At 44.7% G+C, this 22,876-nt stretch overlaps 1 protein-coding gene across 1 annotated transcript in view; it reads left to right on the top strand.

Annotated features, from left to right (window-relative positions):
* Nucleotides 1-22,165, top strand: part of TEX36 (testis expressed 36) — a 78,631-nt gene extending 56,466 nt beyond the window's left edge. Inside the window, 2 exon segments of the mRNA XM_010714853.3 lie at nucleotides 17,793-21,336; nucleotides 21,478-22,165. The gene's annotated coding sequence lies outside the window, so the exon portion shown is untranslated.
* Nucleotides 22,166-22,876: the final 711 nt, after the last annotated feature.

Raw genomic sequence — 22,876 nt, 5'->3', positions numbered from 1 at the left:
ATAGCAAAATAAATGATGAAATTGGATAATTAAAGACCATACCCAAGCACACGGCCATCACACAAGAGCTGATACATAAGAAATCCATGAGACCAGTTCTCAAACCGCAGACCTCCTGAGCAGATGATGCAATGCCTCGCACGGCAAGAACCTCCGGCAGTGGGGTCTAGCTATAGGCATGAATTAGCATAATTACAATTCATTTAGGAAAATTAGGCTGTGTGTTACTCATAGATCTGAAAGCAGTATGGGCATTTGAAGAGCACAGGCACGATCCCGTCCTCAGTAAATAGGGGAGAATTCTGGGGGTCTGATGGGGGGATGCTGACCACGTCTGTGGGTCCTCAGGGCTTGGCATGAGAATCTGGTAATTTTTGTCAGTTTCTGAGTCCAATCTTGAGCTAATCTGTTCTTTTTGCAAATCCAAGAGCTTGTGGCATCAGAAATTGGAGCATGATTGAATGAATTTTGCAGAATTTTTGGGTGGTGAGTGACACGCACCTTTTTCCTTCTGGTCTGTCGATCATGCTTCCATTGGATCTAAGCTCACTTGCTCTGCCCTTCCCTTGATCAGAATTGCAGTCTTTGTGTATTGTGTTGCTCTGGGTTGGTTTCTGCAGACTTAGCTAATGGTATTTTATTCTTCCTACATTAAGACTGAATTGCATGCCATTTTCATAAAGGCTTTGAGGCTAAATGCACCAATATTCCTGCTGCTTGCAGTATGTTTTTTTCTCTGCTGTTTCCTCGCTGACCTTTTTTTAAGAGTGACTTTGGGCTCCCTGTTATGTTTGCAAGAGACTTTTGCATTTCATAATGGCTCCACAATGGCTCCTGGTAAGTATCCCCCTTGATGTGCTCCTGTCCTCCAGCCTTTCCTCCTCTCACATAGCATGCTGTTCCCTTTCTTTTGCTTCCACACCACGGCTGCTTCCCAGCAGCCCAATGCTGGGAGCTGGTTCCCTTTGGCATGTAAATAAAGCACCACTTCTCCCAGTAAGGAGCTGTCTGGCATTGTGTGCCAGTAATGCTCATCCACACAGCGATGAGTTCAAGTTCCACATTGTGTGCAGGGTACTTTCCTTAGCAATAGGGAAGGTGCTCACACTGCAATTAGTCCTCTCCTTCCCTCCTTCCCAGCCTTTTGTAACTCTGTCTTTGCTAGTTTCTCATCTCTCCAGACCAAACCTCAAGGTAACTTTTTGGAATCCATTTAATGTGACTGTCCTCCCATCATCCAGCTCTGCATAAAATTAGCCTGTCCTGCAGCTGCCACTGTAAATGATGTGGCATTAGAGCAATATTTGGAAAGATGTGCCTGGAGTTCACTATTCTGGTCAGATGAGTGGGGAACATGCTTTTGCATTTTAATTTGAAATTCAGTGAATATTTTGAATGCCACAGCATGTCTATAACATTATTTAAAAGATCCTGTGCACTCAGGCGCGTAATGATTGACATTGGCTGTAACTTGATGCAATGTTGCACTGTTTTAATTCTTTTCGGGGCAGTGTTATCTTTGATCACTTCGCATTCACTGGAAAAATCCCACAATTGCAATCCCACATTATGTTTCAGTGAGGATGCCAAGTTCTCTCTGGTACGTAGCTATTCAAGGCACTTTGTCCACCCTCAGGCTGCTCATTAAAGTGATGGCAGTTTCTATTTTAATGAATAAGGTAGAGTGCAAATTCCCAACTTCATTCACAGACCTTGAATGGTAAAAAGGAGTGGGCTCTTTTTTCAGTTCCCAACTTCTTTGTTTTCTTGGAAATTGTGTAAATGTGTTCATAACCATGGCCGTCACTCCGTGTGCATGCAAAAAACATCCAAGTTACAAGCTTTTAGCTGTGTCTATGGTTTAGATCATTTAAAACTTCATTCTGCAGACGGTTCCCCATTTCATATTTCATTTCTAGACACAGTTCTGTGTCCAGATTGTGAGATGTAAGAGTAGGAAGACGCCTGACTTGGGAGGCTTAGTTCTCTCTTTGATTCTCTTATTCCCCCACTAGTGCTCAGTACTGTGCCAGAAAGTCTCAATGCAAAAATATCATTTCTTGCTAGCAGTGACTGGCATTTAAGAGACTGCAATTGCCCACAGTTGCACAGCAGAAACATGAAAGCTGCTGCACATTTCTTCCATGGCTAAAATAGAGCACTTTAAGGTAAAGCGACAGAGTGTGGGAATGAGACGTGTTCCCCCACGCCAACCAGAGCTGACAGCCTGCAGCCCTTCCTCTGGGCTCTGCTGCTGCTTGCTTTGCCATGAACCCCCTTCCTTCTGAGGACCAACCAGCTGCCCATTGCCCAAAGTCTGGGAAGAGATGTGGCTGCCGAGGTGGTGATTTGAAGCAGCTCCTTGGAGCTGGGTGGAGGAGTGCATGGGCTGTTTGCTGAGCCCACATTTACTGCCTCTACAATCAACTATTTTTCCTTTTTTTTCCAACATGTATTTGTTGTTTTCATGGATTTTTCTCACCAGAGGATCTAGGGGGTACACAGAGAAGATAATTCAGAAAAAAAAACACCTTTCTTCTTTCCAGCTCCATTGAATCACTTGCACACCTTGGAAGCCTTCACCTCCTTCCTGAGGGTTTGGGACTCCCCAGCTCCTGAGAGAGATGATCTTCTTCTGATCATGGTGTTTGGGTAAAACCCATGCTTGGCTGTGAAACGTGACTTACACAGGCACTTACACTTAGACAGACATCTGAGTCGATCATCTCAAATAACGAACCCAATCGGTGGGATTCCCCCCCAACGTTTTCACCACCTCATTAGCTACTACTCAAAATGATCTTTACTTCGGGCATAGCTTCAGCAACGCCTTTATGATCTGGGGTGAGGAGTGGTTGCTGTGTACCCAGATGTGCCACACCACCACAATGCCATTTGCTCCAGCCGCACTGCAGACCCCTGGCATAACACTATGGCTGTCTCTTGGGAGGCTTCTCATGATGAAACACAATCCCTGGCTCGGCTTCAAATCTGCTGGTATTAAAAATTAAATAATAGTTGGAGGTGGTTATTTTTCTGTAGCTGGTAGCTCAGGGGATCCAACAAAGGCAACCACTCTGTGGCCTTTTTCTCTTGAGCATCCTCAGCACAAAGATTTTGTGTTCGGAATTTTAAATTACCAGTGGATGATTTTCTGTGTACTGCAATAGATACTGCTTTCTTTCCTACATCTGCACAAGTGACACAAAACCGAATAAGCCCAGGAGGCTTGTACAAATAACCAACACATAGGTGTGCAGAACTTGAGCTTTTTAAAGAGCAAACATATCATCACAAGGACTGCAGTCTTAGCAGTATATCACCCCTAGCATGCAAAACAGGTAGATCACTGAATTGTAAAAAAAAAAGAGCCAGTTCCCAGGATGTAATTGCACCTTAAGGGCAAATAAATTCCTCCTGGCTGCTTAGGTTGGTCGCGTTCCTTCCTGGAGCTGAGGCATCGGGACCAGTTGTGCTGAAAGACACTCGAGCTAGTGGAGAAAACACATCCTGCATTTTATGATGCTCTTGCTGGGCTTCTAGCATAACATGAGAGAAATCATAGTCACACCGTTGCTGGGGGTGGGGTAGGATTACAGCCCTGTGTTGGTCCCCTCTGTGCCATGCAGCTCTTTCCACTTTCTACATCTCCATTAATGGTTTTCAAAAACTGTGGGCGAAAGGAGTATCAAAATGCCTTGGCCATGTTCTGTTTCTCCGTCTTTTTACTGCAGGATTATATATACCTTGTTTCTATTTGATTTTGTTTGCTTTGTTTCCCTACATCGTCCACTGGCTTTTAGTACGACAGAATAATTTTAGTTGTACTTTCTTGCCACGCTCTGTGCTAATCTGCTGATTTTTGCAGGCACGGAGTTGCCAGTCAGCACTGCAGTCTACAGCCTTTCTCCTTTACTGGGTTTTTACCAGGCTATTTTATTGCCTGTCGTTACCATTCATTGTGGCTTTACGCGCTGTGCTCGCTGCTCATGCCTCCTCCTGGGCTGTGTCACCAGGAGCTCGCGAGCGTCGCATCCACACAGCTCTGCCTGCTTCTCCTCACATCGCTGGCCGCGAAATGTTCAGTCCCAGCAAAACTGCTGTATGTCTGGGGAGCTTTGAGACCTGTCAAGTGTTTTGTGTTGTGCTAATGGAAGGCTGGAGGAAATTTCAGTGTTTCATTCAAATGACAGTTGAAGTAATGATTATTTACTAAGAACGTGTTAAATTTCTTATAGCTTGCTTATGAGCATTTCTCAGTTTTCACTTACTTGTCAGTGCCCCCTTCCTGAAAGCATTCAAGGCCAAGCTGGATGAGGCTTTCAGCAACCTGGTCTACAGCAAGGTGTCCCTGCCTATAGCAGGGGTTTGGAACTAGGTGATCTTAATGGTCCCTTCCAACCCAAACCATTCTGTGATTCTATGATTAACAGCACATGGATGTGGGCCAACTCCAAACCTTTATCTGCATGTCCTCAAAGCTTTGGTGGCTCATGTAAAGCAGAACTTGACTCTACATAAAATTATGGTGAGCCTGGCTGATTTCCTCTCTTTTAGTAGCTTGCATAACTGTGGATACTTTCTTCTAGTCTGAGTTGTTTTGGGGATGGTTAAATCAAATCCTCGGGAACATATTCAAGCTATATCAAGGTAGGGGTTTATTGCCAAAAACCAAATGCAGCAAAAAAAAAAAAAAAAGAAAACCCAAACTTTTTAATCCAGCTGATGCCTAACACAGTGTTTGTAGCCCACAAGTACATGGGCAAGCGTTGCCCATCAGCCCGTCGGTATTGCCTCTGGTCACAGAGAAGTACAACTGAGGCCAGCAGGCAGAAAGCAGCCTCAGGTTGTCTGTGCTGCGCTGCTTTTTCAGTGCTGCTGTCTGGTTTGTAGCTGGACTTGAACAGAGATATGTGTGTATGAATAAGAGCATGCATAAATCTTTGCCTGACTCTACTCAGCAAAAGGAAAATGGATTGTTTCCTTGAGCAACACCTGCATGTTTTTATCAGCATTTTTGAAATAAATAAGTCACTCACTCTGAACTTTGTAGTAAGACAATTTATTTCTTTAAAATGTAGTGTTCTTCTGAAGCAAGCCAATGTGCTGAATAGGGAGCATGGGAGCAGCCTGCTGAGTGCCCCCCTCCCTGCACTGCCCTGTCTGCAGTGAGCTCACCTGCAAGTCAGCTCCTGGTGCTGCAAACAGCCATCCTTCACAGCCCGACCTCTGTGGGAGCTGAGTGCTCAACTGGACCTCGAGTACTCATCTGTCTGAGCTTTCCCTTATTCATTCTACAAATGAAACCGGTTGTAATGTAAACTGTAGAATGAATCTTTTTGTGGCTTAAGATCCTGTAACTTAAACCTCCTAGGCTGCTTATCTGCCTTCTGCCACCTACCTACAGTTTATCCAGTGCACTCGGCATCCTTGATTGTTCCTTGCATATAAATTTCAATCATACCCACAGGGTACCTCTGTTCTATAATAGCTTGCATTGTGAGCAATTTAGCAGGAGAACCGTTCTGCCCAAACAGTGAGTGAGACATTTGCTATTGGGAAAAGCAAAACCCTTGGGAAGTGCCATGCATATTCCTATCATAACTCCGTAATAAGGCAATTGTATTGAAATTAAAATAGAGATTGAGAGATTTATCTCCCCTTTCAGTCACACGGTATCACAGAGCTGTCCGGGAGCTCTAAGCAAAGCAATCCAATGTATGCAAAACCAGCTGTCTCAGGAAGTCGGGCGGATTGGCTAACGATCGTTTGATACCTTCTACAAAAGTCATTAAAATTCTTCCTTATCTCAACAGAATAACTTTGCACTGTACTAATCTTATTACACCCCAGTCATTCTGTCTCTCTGGCAGTCAGGTTGCGCACAACGGCTGCTCTGTGATTCTGTGGCTGCCTCCTCCCACTGATGCATGGCCCCGAGGCAGCCCCTTGCACAGCTTTCTGGAGCATTGCAGGTGCTGCTGCTGGAGCTCCCCTGCAAGAGGAAGAATTGGAAATGGTCACTGGCAGGGTGTTCACATACACCACAAACCTCAGGTTAACTGAAGATCTGAGTAAGACATAAAGTCTGTGGGGTAGTAATGCTTTGAAAGAGAGGGAGTAGTAAATGCTGTCTTCCACTTGCACTCATATTTTCTGTCCTTGATATTAGAGAAGAGAAAACGTGAATAGAATCATAGATCCAACCAAGGTTGGAAAGGACCTCCAAAATCATCCAGTCCAACCATCCACCTACCAGCAATATTTCCCACTAATCCAATACCTCAGTAAAACATCTATGTGTTCCTTGAACACCTCCAGGGTCGGTGACTCCACCACCCCCTGGCAGCCCATTCTAGCACCTAATTACTCTCTTGGAGAAAAATATTTCCTGACATCCAACCTAAATTTCCTCTGGCACAACTTGAGGCATTCCCTCTTGTCCTATCACTAGTTACATGGGAGCAGAGGCCAAGCCCACACTTCACCATAACCTCCATGCAGGCAGTCACAGAGAGTAAAAAAAAAGAGTGAAAAAAACCAACATCCATATTGTTTTTAATTAAAAGAGACTTGCAAGTGTCAACGTGATTTAGCAGCTCTCACCTTGCAGCAGCACCATCAGAAGGAAGGCAGTCTGCCCTGAGTCATCACTGAGGAAGACATCAGGAGCTGTTTCAGGATGGTGTAAGCTAAGGAAGTCTCACGAAAGCCTTCTCCAAAACCTGAGAGATGTATTCACTGGTTCCTGCTGCTATTAGAAATCAGCAAGAAGGATTATGCTTAAAATCTATTGCTAGTGATTTCCTTTAATAAAGTTAAGGAGATTTCTCTCCGTAATACTCATCACGTGCTTCCTGAAGTTCATTCTATTATTGTCCTCTCTAGTACTTCCACAATGTCTTCTTATTACTTATGGAAAAGGGAGTTTTGGTCTGAAATACATCAGAGAGCATTTAGGGAGGAAATAGAGCTCTTCAGGGAGGCTGGGATCCCCTGCTAGGGCAGGGGGAGAGCATGGCAAATGTCAGGTCAGCAAATGAGGGACAGTGCACAGCTAATTGTTGTAATGGTCCTTCCCAGTCTGACCTGCTTTCGTATCAAAATGAAAATCCAAGCAAAATGTCAAGTCTTCATGTCAAAACTAGAAGTGGTTCACTATGAAATAAAAGGTCTGAATTTGAAGTGGACAATGCCATCAAGGAGGAGATTCCAGGGAATGGTGGTTTCCTTTTTCCTGGCAGTCTTTGACAAGAAATTCCCCCAGCACAGGACTTTGATCATCCAAAGGCCTCCAAGTTAGGGTGCTTCCATAAGAGATCAGTTACCAGCTCAAATCAGTGTTGTAAATTCAGTTTGGACCAACCACTCTTAGGTAAGTGTACTTACTGGGAAGCTCTGGAGCGCTTCTCTGCAGCCAACCTGCCTTGTGAAATTGGGAAAACAGTCGAAATTTTCACATTGTAGGAAATACGTGGAGAAAGTGAAGGTGGATTTATGGCCTGATGGCAAGGCATTTGCTCAAGATAAACCCGAAGGTCTGCCTCTGTCCTGCTTCATAGTGATGCATAAACATTAACACACTGAGAATATGTCTCAGAAAATCTGTAGCGTGCTCTGTGCACATTCCTTATACAACCAGCCCTCCCAGAAAAGCCCAGAACAGCCATTCCCAACGCTGCTCCTTCTGACATTTCCACCCTGAGCCCAGCTGGAGCAATCTGCAGGGACAGACCTTCATGCTTTTACTGTTTGCCTCCTCTTTGGAACTTTCTGAAACTATTTGCCGGCTTCCCTTCACCTTCTGCAAAAAAATAGCATAATGCCCTTTGTCCTAACCTATACATTTAGAGACAGGGATGATTTCTGCATGATTTTCAAAGCCAAACTGTAAGGGAAGATGGGTTTCTTATTTTTTAAGCTCTCATTAGTAGTAATCCCTCTGCACACAAATGAGGCTGAAGTCTCAGCATGAAGCTTCATGAAATCGAACAGCAAGAGGAGGTCCATATCTGGAGAAGTTAGTGTCTAACTGTGAAAAAATCCAACATCTACAGTGGAAATTCAGACCTGGGTTGTGCGACTGACCCCGGGCAGCTCCCAGAGCCACAGTAACAGCCAGACCCAGTGCTGGGAGCCACAGCCTGTGCGGATCTGTAGCTGTCCTTGCAGGCATCTCACAGTGCTCCAGGCCTGCTTGTTTCTTTCCCTACCAAGTGGAACAGGCAATTCTCTATCTTAGCCTTTAACCAGCTCTAACTTGCTTCTGTAGAAATCAGTGGCAAAACTCCTGGCTTCAGTGAAGCACAAGCACAGCCAAAGCATGCTATAAACACAAGGCCGCTGTAATTACATTTGCTTGCTCACTGCACAGTGTCTGTGCAGAACTTTCCCTTTGTCCCAGGAGCGACACTATGTCCTCAAATCAATGCAATCGATACCTTTATAAAAGATTTGTTGATGTTTGGACGGCACATAAAATTAGATGCTGTGATGAACAGCGCTGTGATGTGCCAGCGTTGCTGCATTGCTCTGCATCAGGCCCTTCCTTGGTCGCCCACTTGCAAGTAACTGTAGCTGGCAATAATAAAGACTAAAAATTACACTTAAAAGAATAATGTCTTCCAGAAATAAACTGCAAACTGCTCCTGTCTTGCTCCCATCTAAGCACTGGGTGTCATTTCCAAATGGCCTTCAATTGCAATTGTAGACGTGCCACAACGCCTGAGGAGTTTCCTCTCCAGCTTTTGTGGGCTCTGGAAGTATTCGTGGGACAGGGGAGCTCACACATGGGGTTGCTTTCCATTCTGACTGGGTTGTTTCTACTGTGTAGGTTAATTAGACTTATTTCCCAACTTCTAAACTTTTGTAGCATCTTGCTGCACTTTCATAGATTTTCCTCTCAGCAGATTGTGTTTCACTGTGCAGTGTCTCTGCATTAATTTATTATCACATGTTCTTCTCATTCTGCTGTCCTGCTGGGGGCTGGTGAGGTGGCACAGGGACAGGGATTGCTTGGGGAGCTCCTGAAAGAGCCAGGCTCAGGGCTTTGTCCCAGCAAAAGGGATCTGGCTTTGTTTTCCTTTCTCTTGTTGTAAATTGGAGTGGAAGATCCTTATCACAACTTCATAGCTAGAACTGCAGGCCAGCATGGCCGTGTGAAACACTGCTTGGTTTGGCTTTGAGCATACTTGCACATAATTAAATCTCTGACCTGAAGCAGTCCTTTTGTTTTGAAAGAACTAAGTGTTTCTTTAAGAACTATGTCATATTTAATTTCATCTCATCACAGCAGTGCCCCACTGAGTGTAAACAAGAAAGAAAGAAGGCAATTTTGTTTGCTTCTGTTCTGAATGAAAATGAATCGAATGAAAAAAAAATGAGGTTTTTTTTAATTCAGTTCTGTAACATCAGAAGGAACAAATAGACCTGTGAAATGCGTGCTGACCTTCAGTGGAAGAAGTCAGTTCTTTTAGAAAACATACATATGCAAGGGTTTGTATTTGTTCATCTTTCTATCAGACATGCAAACTTCTGCATCCTTCCTGATAGGAGACTCGGAGAAGCAGAGAGAAAAGCTGAGGGATTTGCTGTAACAAGGCTTCAGACCGACCTGTGTACGGGTGGTGCTCAGCAGGTGCTGTTCATCAGACTTAACAAATACATTTCTTTGAAGTAAAATTCTTGCTGCTGCTCGTGGTACAGGGAGGCAGCAGTTAGGGTACTGTTCACTCATTTAATTATCCTACACGTGTGTTAATAAGGGCAGGGATACTTCATTTAGCAGAACTCAGTGTTTAACAAAACTCTGAGTTCCTCCATAAGATATTTTTGTCTTGTTAAACACTCGTTTCCCCCTTCCTACCTATGAACGGCACAGACTCAGAGAACTCAATATCCTTATGGTTCCTATGACAATGCAATACCTCCTCTTGTTCCATCTGGGCTCAATTAGCATTTTTGTGTTCTTACTGAAAAGCCTGAGATGAGAGTTCAGCTAATGAAGTAATTAGGAAATACCCACCTCTTTCTTTGACTGCCTTGGGGGAGTTTGCCAACACTCAACAGCGTGGTGCCCCTGTCTGCACTGTCATCTGCTGGGTGCTACGGACAGACAGAGCCAGTGCTGTGCTGTGCAGGGGGCTTGCACTGATACACGTGCTACAGAGAGCACTGCTGCTTCGGTGTCATATCGACACGCCAGCGTGAGGAACTGCTTTGCAAAGAACTAACGTGTCATCCTGTCTGTTCCATTAAGGCCATGGCTGGTTTCCATCCCTCGGTAAATCCAGGAACATCCCGGATGAAGGTGTGTGCCCGAAGCAGGTGGGAAGCAGCATGTCAGTGAGATTTCCCACACGAAGGGCTCTCGCCCAACACCATTCCCACCTTCAGCCCCGGGGAGGGGAGTGGAGCCATCCTAGGAACGGTGTCTGGGTCACCCTATGGGACGGAGCCTCACTGCTGTCCCTCCGAGCAGCGCGCAGCCATGGCGCATTTCATACCTCACTGCAAGCACTGGAATTACACCCTTTAGCTGAAAGACAGCCAAAATGTCTGAATGGCTCATTGTTTCCCAAGTAATATTTTCAATACGAATTGAGCTAAATGGTTCTTGCAAACAATTGTGTATTAAACTCCAGCAAATACAGACGCAGCCCCGGCCCACACAGAGCAGCATGAGCAGCAGCCTGACCCCAGGAAAGCACAATGAAAGGCTCTATTTTTGTGAGTGCCGCTGACCTTGCGTGTCTGATGGAGAACTGTTCAATCTCCTGTTCAGGATGTATAAAATTAATATACCTAAGGGGGAGGATGTTATTAGGAGTTAGCTCGGAAATGCTACAGGAAATGCTGCGGATAGATGGCTGAAATTACCCTGTAGACATTGTTCAAACAGATCTGTGTTTAAAATTAAACTTGCAAGAAAACCTTTCTACCAGTTAGTCACCAACAAAATAAGTATCTATTGATTGTATCTCCGTTTGTTACCTCTTAATAAAAGAACGGGTTTTAAAACTACATAAAAGAACAAGGGGGGAAGAGCGTTAGAAGTGTTATTAACATATTAAAAGATAACCACAATGGATATAATAAAATGCATTATTCACGAGGCATGATAGCAAAACTCAGTGAGAGTGTCTTTGCCCCTGTAAGTTCTTAACATCACTGAAAAGAATTATCTCTCTTCATCTATTTTCTGCTGCACGGCTTTACCTCAAAAGCCATACATTATTCCCCCAATCTATTTCATTGAGTGAGATAATTATCTATGCATGGATGCTTTAGCATGAAAGACATCTCCCAGGAAGTACAACTTTCCCGTTTATTTATTTCTTTTAAACAAAGGGGCTAAAATAAAGGTGTGTGGGGGAAGGAAATAAGGATCGGTGCCTAAAACATAGCTAATGACATGCTAATGTGCACAAATGAATATTGAAAGAACTCAAACATCGCTTTGAAATTAATTATACCACTCCCTTTGTCCTGTAGAAATGGGAGATTAAAACCTGTACAGCGATGTTTACTATGTTTAATTTTCAATTGTTTCTTTGATGTAACAGATAGAAAGGTTTGCACCTGCAAAGCAAAAAGGCTGTGAACAGATTGCAAACATTCTGCAAACACTTCATCAAGAATTTCAGTTGTCAGCCTTCCCGAGCACAAGGGAGCCTTGATGATATCTTTGTGTGCCTTTGACTCCTTTTGATTAATAAATGCAAACAAATTTCGCTCAGTAACCTCTGGTTGCAATCTATGCATGACAATTAGGGACAACCTCTGGTGAAGGGATGCGCTGGAGGCTGCTCCCCCTTCCTCTCCCACACAATAAATAGTTGACGTTTAATGCTTTTTGACAATTAGAGAATGAAATCTTTTGTACTTGTGCAGCCCTGGCTACCGTTCATTAGTCTGTTCCCAGCGATGAAAGATCAGTGTTTGTTGGGGTATTACAGCACTTTTGGTGAACAAGCTTTTTTTCCTCCTTTTCTTTTGCTGATGCTGCTTCACCACGTTATGGAGGCTTGGAGTGCAAATACTGCTTTCTTTGCTGAACAATGGTGTGCGTTGCACCAGCACGACAGATCTCAGAGGGAGCAGCTGGAAACTTGCTGGAGCGCTGCGTATTGGTTCACCTTGTGGGTCCACCTCAGAAATAGGACTAAAACTGCTAAATGGAAAGTGCTTGCAAGCCTGGGCAAGCAGCAGAACCTATCTGCATTTACTCCTGTGCTTTTGGAGTAAAAAGAATAAGAAATAACAACTTTACAGATGGGTAAGGTAAATATAATCCAAGTATGATCCCAAAAATGAGTGGCTTTACAACCAAACCTTTTGGAAACCAACCTGTAAAAGCTGCTCTGGCCTCATGTAGCAGCAATGCCCCAGCTGATCAGATGGGGTAGGACGAACACGTGTGTCTAATTGGAGACTGTGCTGTGGGTCTGGAAATGGCACATGCAGTACCTGTGCTTGGGATCTGGGGGACAAGGGATGAATAGTGTCCTCAGCAGGCAGAGCCTGGCTGGAGGGTCTCAGCTGCAGATAGGACTTCACATGCATTTGTAGAGAAATTGTAATTAAAAGCTTATATTAAATTAATCTAGTCATTTTTAAAAGAGGATATAAATGGGAAGTATAATAAAATACAAGTTTTGTCCTCTGGTACCACACGCCTTGCTAACCTGATATCTTTCTCTGATAGGATAACTGATTTTCTTGACAAAGAAAATGCAATAGGGCTCATCTTTATGGACATCAGTGAAGCATTTGATATAGCACCACATGGGAAATTATCAGCGGCTCTGGAGGCAGCGGAGATTAGTGGGAAAAGGGAAAGGTTGATAAGGTACAAGCAACAGGTGGAATGAAAACGGATAGCATCGAAGGGAAAGGCATCGAGTCGGAAGGAGGTCACCCACAGAAGTCCCCAGAGACGGTCCTGACACTGCCTTGTTTCGTATTTCCACAAATGACCTTGGGCAGGAGGCCCCACTAACAGAGTTTGCAAATGGAACAGTATTAGAAGCATCATCAGCACAGGGTCTTGCTAGGTTGTGTGCAAGGAATTTAGGATGGGAAAAGCACAAAGTGGATAGGCTCTTCTCATCCACCTCCCTTCAACTCTGTGCATGGCGGTTTTGGGCCTCTTCCACAACGGCACAGGACGTCACAGAGGATATTCGGGCGTGTGTCCTCAATGCCAGAAATGCACCTGGCTGCTGTCTGGCTGTGCCACAGCAGCTGCAGCCATCCCTGCAGCATCACAGCAGGGCAGGTGCTGCATCCCCCGTGCTGTGCAGCGCCGCGTGCTGTCTGCCCTCCCAGCCTCTGCGCTTTCCTTTTTATTTCCTTTTTTTTTTTTAATGGAAGCATGAGGTAGGAGGGTTGGTGCCTGTAACATTTGCCAGACGTTGCGTGGAAGTGGTAACACATGCTGAGAGCCTTGTATATCTCACAGATGTTTAAAATAATCCTAGCTCTAATAACTCACCGTGTTTCCCTACCTTCCAGTACCTTCCAGGTGAAAACAGCTCTATTCACTGCTACTTGGTAGGGATTAAGAGCTGAAATTAGATTGACATCTTACATCAAAGAAATTTTAAGTTACAAATGACCTCAAGAAACTCTTAATTTTCTGAAGGTGAAGCATCACCAGTTGCCCAAGTTCCACAAATCTGCAATGATGAGTCATTGGGAATTCATACATTTGAATCAGTTCTTCCCTGGGCAGAACTGAAGAGTTAGCAGAGAGAGATTTCCCCAGTTGTTGGAGGTGATGAGGGGAAAGAGAGGACATAGACTAAGGTTTGTCAGCATCAATCTCACCAGGACGGGTCCTGACTGCCTCCCAGGTCACTGCTCACCACTCTGTTGCCTAAAAACAGCCATCAGTGCATCAGTGCACTTTTCCTCCTGTTTTTTTGGCATGAAATATTTCATATAACCGATGAAAAGAATTCAGAAATTAAAAGTGTCCTTCATTTTAGTTGTCCCTTTAGCTGTTACTGACCCCCTCAGCCTCCACCCATAGCCTTTGTGTTGTAACATCTGTTCACAGCAGGAAGGTGCTGACAGGAGCTGCTGGTGCCTGGGCACCACAAGGAGCAGAGCACAGACCAGGAGCGGTGCCCAGCATGGCAACACAGCAATGGGCCGGGGGCTGCGGGACCCCCATAGGGTTCGCCTTCATGCACTTCATGTGTACGGTCCTTATGTGCAGCTCTTAATAATACCCAGGCCAGTACGGTTGGGGCAGATCTATTTATTCTCTGTTATTCAATACCCAAGTAACTACAGCTGGGGCATTTAATGAGTTCTTTAGAAAAAATCTGCCGTGAGCCACACATTCTCGCATATCTCAAGCTTTATTTCATTCACTTAATGGACTCCAGCCTATGCTCTGGTAGTTAAAAATCTTCCATTACTATCACTCCAGCATTTTTACTGCTTTTTTTTATTTGCTCAATCATTTCACAGTCCAGTTGCTCAGTTGTGGTCAGGTGGGCTATAAAATATTCCTGTAACAAGTTCAATCTCTGCACCATCTCCGGCCTCCATCTATAATGACTTTGCACCATTGTGAGTTTCTCCCAAATCACCACTTTCAAAACCAACAAATCTTCCTCTCCAAACACATCCCAAACACATCCCTCACTTTCCCAGCGACTCCGAAACAGCAATAGCACTTAATACACTTGGTTGTTCTGTCCCACTTGGCAAGATTTCATTTAGAATGATCTATATTAGAATAAATGAGAATTTTGCGGTGGCTGAGCACCAATCCACCCAGCTGCATGCCTGTATTCTCAGCTGTTCTCAGGACTGTTGTTCCACAATCCTATTTTCCTTCATCTCCTGCAGCTTCATCCTTCATGCATCTCTTCAACCCCATTTAGAGTGGCTGGGGGTGGCACCACTGCTGGTGTTGGGCATCCTTGAGCATCCTTGTGGGGAATGCGTGCTTTTGCAGGGGCATGAGCTGTTGGCTCCAGTCCTGCCCCAGTCCCAAAATCTGCCCTGCTCTGTGGAATAACACAAATCCAAGACACGCATAATGAGAGTTTCTGGGGAGGTCCAGGTTGGATATTAGGAAAAATTTCTTCTTAGGAAGAGTGGTGAGGCATTGGCACAGGCTGCCCAGAGTGTGGTGGAGTCTCCGTCCCTGGAGGTGTTCAGGAAACTCTTAGATGTGGTACTAAGGGACGTGGTTTAGTGGGGAAATGTTGGTATTAGGTGAATGGTTGGACTGGATGATCTTGGAGATCTTTTCCAACCCTGGAAATCCAAGGGAATCCAACCGTGGTGATTCTATGATTCTATGAGTTGGGGGGGTCCTTGTCCCTGGAGGTGTTCAAGAACCATGGAGATGTGGCACTGAGGGACATGGTCAGTGGACATGGTGGGAGTGGGTTGAAGGTGGACTTAGGGATCATAGAAATCTTTTCTGATTCTGTGAGGGTTATGATTCTGTGAGGGTTATGTGAGGGATTCATGAGACAACCCAAAGGTATGGAGCTCACAGCAGATTTGGAGGCTTTCAGGAGGTTCTTGTTTGCTCCGTGAGCTCTGAGACTCTGGGTATTCCCTGTTGAGGTGTGAGAAGACATTTCTTTGAATGGAAACTGATTCGCATGTACTCACATGAGATAAGAATCAGGAGATTTATAAACCAAGGAGCATGGTGAAGCTGTGGCTGTGGGTTTCTGCCATGGGGCTCATGAGGGAAAGCAGTACTCAGTACCCTGGAAGCTGAGGGACGTGGCACTGTGCCTGCTCCTGCCCAGCAGCACCGCTGACATGAGAAGGACGGCTGCTAGGCTGCACCTTTCTGCAACAGCTGCAATCCCAATGAGGAGGGCAGTGGAGAAACCGAGTCTCTAAGCCCATAGAAATCTTGAATAAGGCAAGTTACTTTGCTCCGTGCCTTGCATTCAGATACTCCCCTGAGCCAGACCCTGCAGGAGCTGCCTCATTGATTTACCTGGGGCTGTAATTCGGAGTAGGGTTACCATACCCACGGGGTTTTGTGGTTCGCTGCCCCTGCCTTGCTCACCTGGCTGCCTCCGAGCTGTTCTCTGTGGCTCCTTCCAGTCCTGTCCCACAGGCAAACATCCTCCCTGCTCCATTACACGTCTTGTACCTCTCCTGGAAGCAATACCTATAGAAGTCAGCGCTTTGGTGATTTATGTAATTAAAATATGATGAATCAAGCCATTAACATTCACCAGCATTGGTACACATGTTCACAACCACACAACTTGTCTCCAACTGCGCCTGCCCCATCATCCCACAACGACCTTGTTTTATTGCCTCAGCTTTTACTCTGTATCAGAAAATTATGAATAGCGGAACAAACTGAAGAGTGGAATTAAAAACAAGAGAGCCCGGTATATTTTTCTGCTTGTATTTACTTTGTCACTTCAAAATGACAGCCTTGAAATTCCTGCGTGATCTTCAGCGTGTTCCGAAAATGACAGCTACCATAATTCAAATTTACTGCTGTATTTTTTTTTACTAGTAATGAAGTTGTAAATGCAGCATTTCTTTCATTACCTATTCATTAAAGATATGACATGAAAACAGTGTTACCATGGAAATGGCTCTGTGAATTCTGAGTACATAATAAGAATTTCATTGTTTACACTACAGCATAGATAACTGATGGGTGTTGTTGTTGCTGGTAAAGTCTTATTTAGCCTCGGGAATGCTTGTAAGGGGAAAAAGGTTATGCAATTGGTCTTCTGCTAAGTGCCTGCACACAGGCAGAGCTCTGTGAAGCCATCAGTGCAAAAGAGTTTTGTGATGAAAAGGAGTGAATATGTGGCGAGCTTTACATCTCTGAGCATCGTTTGGAGCTGAATATTTGAACATTCAGAACGGAGATAGCCTCGTTTGAGTCTTGTTAATGGTCTCATTGCAGGTCTAATGCATACACCTCTGTATCAATACATTTGCATAAGTAAAACTTAGGAGTTCTTACACCTAAAGTGAAAACAATAGGTTTCAGTAGCATCAAAGTGTCAAATTTGCTAAATAATGACATCAACAGTTGGGAAAAACGTGAAGGTGCTACAGGTCTTGTTTTTGTAGCAAGACCTGCAATTTCAAATGAGCTAATGGACATCAGGAGCAGTGTCCTCTGCCTCCGTAACACAGGCTGTACTTTTGTGCTGGACTGCCCCTGTGAAAAGCTTTGGTTCTGCACATGGTTCTGTACATCACGGGACTGGGAATGTTTTTAAATAACGCAGTGCCATGTGGGCACTTCGTCAGCAGAGGTCAAAGTGATGGTAAACATCACTTCTAGTAGAAAGGTTCTAATCCAGTCCCGCACAGCTCTTCAGAAACACACCAAACAGGCTTGTGCAATGCTGAGGATAAACGAATCTGGCTCCTCGTTGGTGCCACAACCCCTGCATGCCTGCTTCTCACTTGAAAACTTGTTTGTTCTAGGGAATGAGCCATAAAGGGAAGTGTTACAGATGCTGCATTACAAGATAGAATTGGTATCTCCTTGTGCCTTAAATAAATATCTAGCTGATCTCAGTTCTAAATAACAGAAGACAGGCACCTGCACAAACATGGGAGGGCTGACTGGCGCTGAGCATGCCCTGACACCAGCATAAAGATTCCTGGTGGCAACGAATGCCCCGAATGGAGCTGTTTGATTTGCACCAGCACTCCGCAGCCCCAGAGTCATTTAGACGAGGCAGCGCTAATCACTGCTCATTGATTGGCAGAATCACACTAATGACATCCCTGAAGCCGCCTTCGTGCTCATCCTGCAGGATCCTTCGCAGGAGAAGCAGTTCCTCCAATCCCTCCCAGTGCCGGCAATGAGGCTCCGTCTTCCTGCTCCCTGCCCCGTGCGGGCAGCCCACACTGGCTCTGATTTCAGTATGTTTGGTAAGTTCAGGGAAAAATTAGAGATGGCAGCTGTCAGACATAAGCACTTAAAGCAATGAGGCTGCAAAGAGCATCAGATGGGTCACCTGTGTGCCCACAGCAGCTCGCGGTGTCTCCCATGAGCTTCCTGCTGTAGAGCGGCGATAACCCCATTAAATCTCTCTTTATGAATAATTTGATACTGCCAGCAGTCTGAGGGGCAGCCACAGACCTTAGTTATTGCATAGTATTAATAATAATTTTCTAGACAAGGATTAGAGTATTATTCTTCAACGTATCTGAAACTACTTCAGCAGAGATTCAGGTAGCGTAGGCACTGCGTGCCACTGCCACACAATTCACAATAACTCAGGACTGCCCTGGAGACTGCACTTCATCCCATTGAGCAGGAAAGGCTGGTTAAAATACAGAGATGCTCTCCTGCTCCCTGCAAGTTCTTTGCAGAGAGAGTGGTGAGGTGCTGGAACAGGCTGCCCAGAGAGGTTGTGGATGCCCTGTCCCTAGAGGTGTTCAAGGCCAGGTTGGATGGGGCCCTGGATGTGGAGGTTGGTGGCCCTGCATGTGGCAGGGGGTTGGAGATTGATGATCCTTGAGGTCCCTTCCAACCCTGGCCATTCTTTGATTCTGTGATTCTGTGCTCCTGGTGAGAACTATCGTCCTCCTTCAGTTGTTAGGAGGGATCCTGCTGTGCACCTGTGGCTCTCGGTGCCCATCACAGAATCACAGAATCACAGAAACACTAAGGTTGGAAAAGACCTACAAGATCATCCAGTCCACCCACCTATTACCAATAGTTCTCACTAAATAGATTGTACCTCTCTTGCTGCATGCAGGGATGTGCTGCAGCTCAGTCAAGCTTTTCACATCTTGCTGTCAATTACCCAATGAAACGTTGCTCAGAGTTTTGGAGCCACTGAGTTTAATGGTCTCAATAGTTTTAACTTTGCAGAGCATCTGCACCCCAGGTGAAACCACTGTGCTTTGCTGGTTGAATCACTGCTGCGATGGAGCAAAAGAGAAGCATTCTGGTCGTCCTTTCTGCTGGAAGCAGCAGCCTGTGTTCTCCTTCTCATAAAGTGTTATCAGACATGAAGCAAACAGGAAGACGAAAAAAGAGAGAGACTTTAACAATCAGTGGACTGCTCATCATCTCAAATGCAAAGCCTTGTGCAGCGGGCTACATTTCAGACCTAAATTGCTTGTTCAGCTCTTGTTTTTTATTAACATGTAATTTTTTCAAGTATTGTAAGCCACTTTTACTGGTTTTACACAGCAAATTCTTCTGATTAGAAACAAAACCAGAAAGACAAAGCATTCTTCATTCACCTCCTGAGAGGACCAGTATGCCCTGCATGCTCCTCATTGCAGAAAACTTACTCTGGGATGGATAGATGAGACCAGAGCTGTATGAATAACATTTCACATTTCACTGTGTGTTGCAGTTTGGGCTTTCCAGGCTCATTTTCTACACAGCAGGGACCATTTGCACATAATATCCTTGCTGCTGGACTGCGACCATTTATGCTACATAAAGTTAAGCAGCTGTTAGAGAACCCTCAGCAATGGAGTTTTATGAAAGAAGTGCTGACACACTTTTAATTGGAGCATCGGATGCCACGGGAGCAGAGGTAGTTTGTGTATCTTGTTTTGCAGCTTGCTGTGTCCAACAAATAGGGAATGACCAGCTTTATTTTTAATGCATATTATAGCTTATTTCCAACTGTTGAGTTGCAGGGACCGGGAGCCTTGCTTGCTCTTAAAGATGTTATTAGAAATTTGAGGAAATTGATTATCTAAAGAGCAGGCAGGTCCTTACAGCTGGGGGATAAACACAATTCCTTGCTGCCAGGATGGTTTGGGTGTTTTTTTCTAACATTTATTAAATCTGCAAGGAAACGTGCTGGCTAAAACCAGTGTTGGCCATTTTCTGAGCGCCGTATGTCTCTTACAGAAAAATTCATTATAATAACAGAGTGATTGGGCTGACTGTATTTGTGTAAGACAACACTCTCTGGAGATACCAGAGGGGTAACACAATAAATGCACAACATCCTGATAGAAATAAAGGTATTGATCTGATGGATGTTGCAGCCAAAGGACTACATGTTGTCAGGGTGTAATGAAATCTTGTTGTTTCGGCTTCAGAGCCATTGCACTGCTGATCACTGAGATCAGAAATTACATCTGATGCTTTAGAAGATGCCATCAGCTTCCTTGTTTCTTTTTTTTTTTTTTCTTCTGTCTCATCCAAATGTTCATTTTTATCTCGAAATAGTCCACTGAATAGTGGAAATAAAGCTTTTCCCTCCTGCTTTTGTCCTGTTCGACAGGAGCTGAGGTGGTGGTTCATCAGTGCGGTAAATCTGGCATGAAAACTCCTGATACTGGATCCAAAATGCCACAGGCAAATGATGCAAAGTGCTGATTCAATACAAACTGACTCTCAAATTTATTTGAAATTTGTTGATAGATTATAGCATAATAATTTTTGGGTTTTGTTTTAGGGTTTGTTTTTTTTTTGCTGAATCAGATATTGTCCGTGCTCCCACAGATAAAGCTGGCATTAAAAAGCATAAAAACAGCATGAACTTCATGTCATCTAGTTTGGCTTCTTCAAGAGAAGTGTGGCCACGGGCCCACTACTATTGCAGGGCAGCTGTACAGGAGAACCTCGGCATCAAACAAAATATATGACAGAGAGAAGGGGTTGTGGAGGGACACCAGGTGCCCCCTCCATTCCTGCACAGCCTCTCAGATGATGCCCGTGGTGCAGTGCAGCTCCCACTGTCCCAAGTAGCATCACCTCCCCTGGCTCCCCTTCCTCCCTCCTACACGTGAGGTTGGTTTCTATGTGGCTCTATCTGCAGCTACGCCCAATTGCACAGTTTGGACACAGATGAATGCCTGCCTGAAAGTTTCAGAGGGAAAAGACCATCCTTTGCTGCTGATGATGTCTTCCTCCCTTCCCAGCCTTGCTTTATTAGCACGTGAGTGTCCTTCACTGCTATTTCACTTGAAATCAATCTCCTCAGCACTGATTGCTGTGTCAGATTCCCCTCTGTAGGCAAGCTTGCCAAACACTTTTATCGTACAGCCCGCAGGCAGACGGTCCCACAAAGAACTCTCCGGATTGATCTCAAGGTCACAGGTCCTAATAGCTTCTCAGGATGGCTGCACACTCTGTCACACATTTACTTTGAACTCAATCTTGCTTTGGAATTAAAGCTTGCTCGGCTTTAGCACTGGGCCTTTGGTAAAAGATGCTGTTGCTTGTAAAGGACTTCTCTGCAGGTTCCTCTGGAGCTTGTTGCTTGTCTGCGAGAGAGAGTCCTGGCACCAGGAAAATTCTAAAGTCAGGCACCTGTCTCAGCCTTCTGAAAACAAGAAAACAAACGGCGTGGTTTCCATCCATCAGCATAAATAAATGTAAGCATGTCTTCTCCTGAGTTCCATCGTGGATCCCAGACTGGCTGAGGTTGGCAGGGCCAGAGGAACCTCTCTGGGCAGCGCTCGTGATCGTCACTTAATTATGATTGTCAGTTAATGCTGTACTGCTTTTGTTTGTAGATTCCGAATGTCCTTGGATCAATTCACTTCTGCAGAATGCATCTTTCTTTGGAGGCACCACTACAGTTTTAAAAATAGGAAGTGTTTAAACCTCTTACATGTCCTGGAGTGGATTAAAAGATCAAGGCCTGGTGCAGATTTGCCAACGAGCTTCACATGGATGCAGTAAAGTACTGAACACACTTTTTGAGTGGTCCTTCACCAGATCCCATGGTTCACAGATGGCAGGGCCTTCACTAAAGCCAATCTCACACTGGAGTGACTGAGTTCTGGGCAGCTGCTGACATCCCCAGGGGAACTGGTGGCTTACTGGGGTGTCCCTCTATCATGGCTTTCTCCCCCCGCCCCTCTTCTAATTCGGTATAATTTGTTTATCTTTGTGCTACATGCCTTTGCTCAAGCCCACTTGTGGTTATCTCAACACACATAACAGTAGGTTGTCCATCTGCTTTATCATCCATCTTTGTTACTACTTCTTACGTGTGTAACTGTCAGATAAAAGAAAATAGGAAACGTTTATCTCTGGAGTCCTTTAAGGTACTGTTATTGTTTTATTACACATAGAGCATTATCTTCTTGTTGTTTAGGGTCATTTTAAGATACAGTGCACTTCACCTTCATGTTCTGCACATTGCAGGCTTTTGTGTGTGACCTTTCAACGGTAATAAAGAGAGAAGTTTCAAGAACACTTCCACTTCTGCTCTGTATGGTTCATCTTGAGCCACTCTCTTCCCGTTTATGGCACGATAATTTTCATAGCAACCACTTTTCATACAACATAATGCAAATGAATGTTGTACTGCATCGTCCCCATACCGCTCTCACCGAGTTGAGTAGCAGCCGTAATGGAAATGTTACAAGAAGAAAGCATGAGGTGGAGGATGGGGAAGGAGAGGCTGCTGGGGTGTGAGAGGTGAGAGATGTTGTACAGCAAGGCAAAAGAATGACAGATGGAGGATGGCTGCAAGTGGTGTAGAAAGCGAGTGGTAAATGGAGACTTTGGACGTCACATGTTTTGGGTTTGCTGACCAAGTTGCAGGAAACACTCTAGTAGTTTAAGGCATTACCAAGTAATTCAATATTAAATTTTCATCAAAATGAGAACGAGTAAAAATTTTGTTCAGATTGACTGAATGCTTTGATCAAGATAAGGGGAACAGGTTATATATTTTTCAAGTTTAGCACAAATGCTGTTGTGAGTCCATTCCCATTGTGCCAGGCATGCTGCCACTCTCTTAGGAAGAAGGCAATTTGTAAAGAATACACAAATTCACTCATGGAGGTCATGGTAGATAGGTTAAGGTATTGAACATACTGTGTAGACACACATGGCAACTAAGACTTCCTTCCAGATAGGAGAAGAAAAGGAATCCTTTTTAAGATTGCTCCTGGGGCACTT

Source organism: Meleagris gallopavo, chromosome 8 (assembly GCF_905368555.1).
Source record: "Meleagris gallopavo chromosome 8, MGAL_WU_HG_1.1, whole genome shotgun sequence".
In the NCBI taxonomy this organism is placed as follows: Eukaryota; Metazoa; Chordata; class Aves; order Galliformes; family Phasianidae; genus Meleagris; species Meleagris gallopavo.
This window is presented reverse-complemented; position numbering and strand designations above follow the sequence as displayed.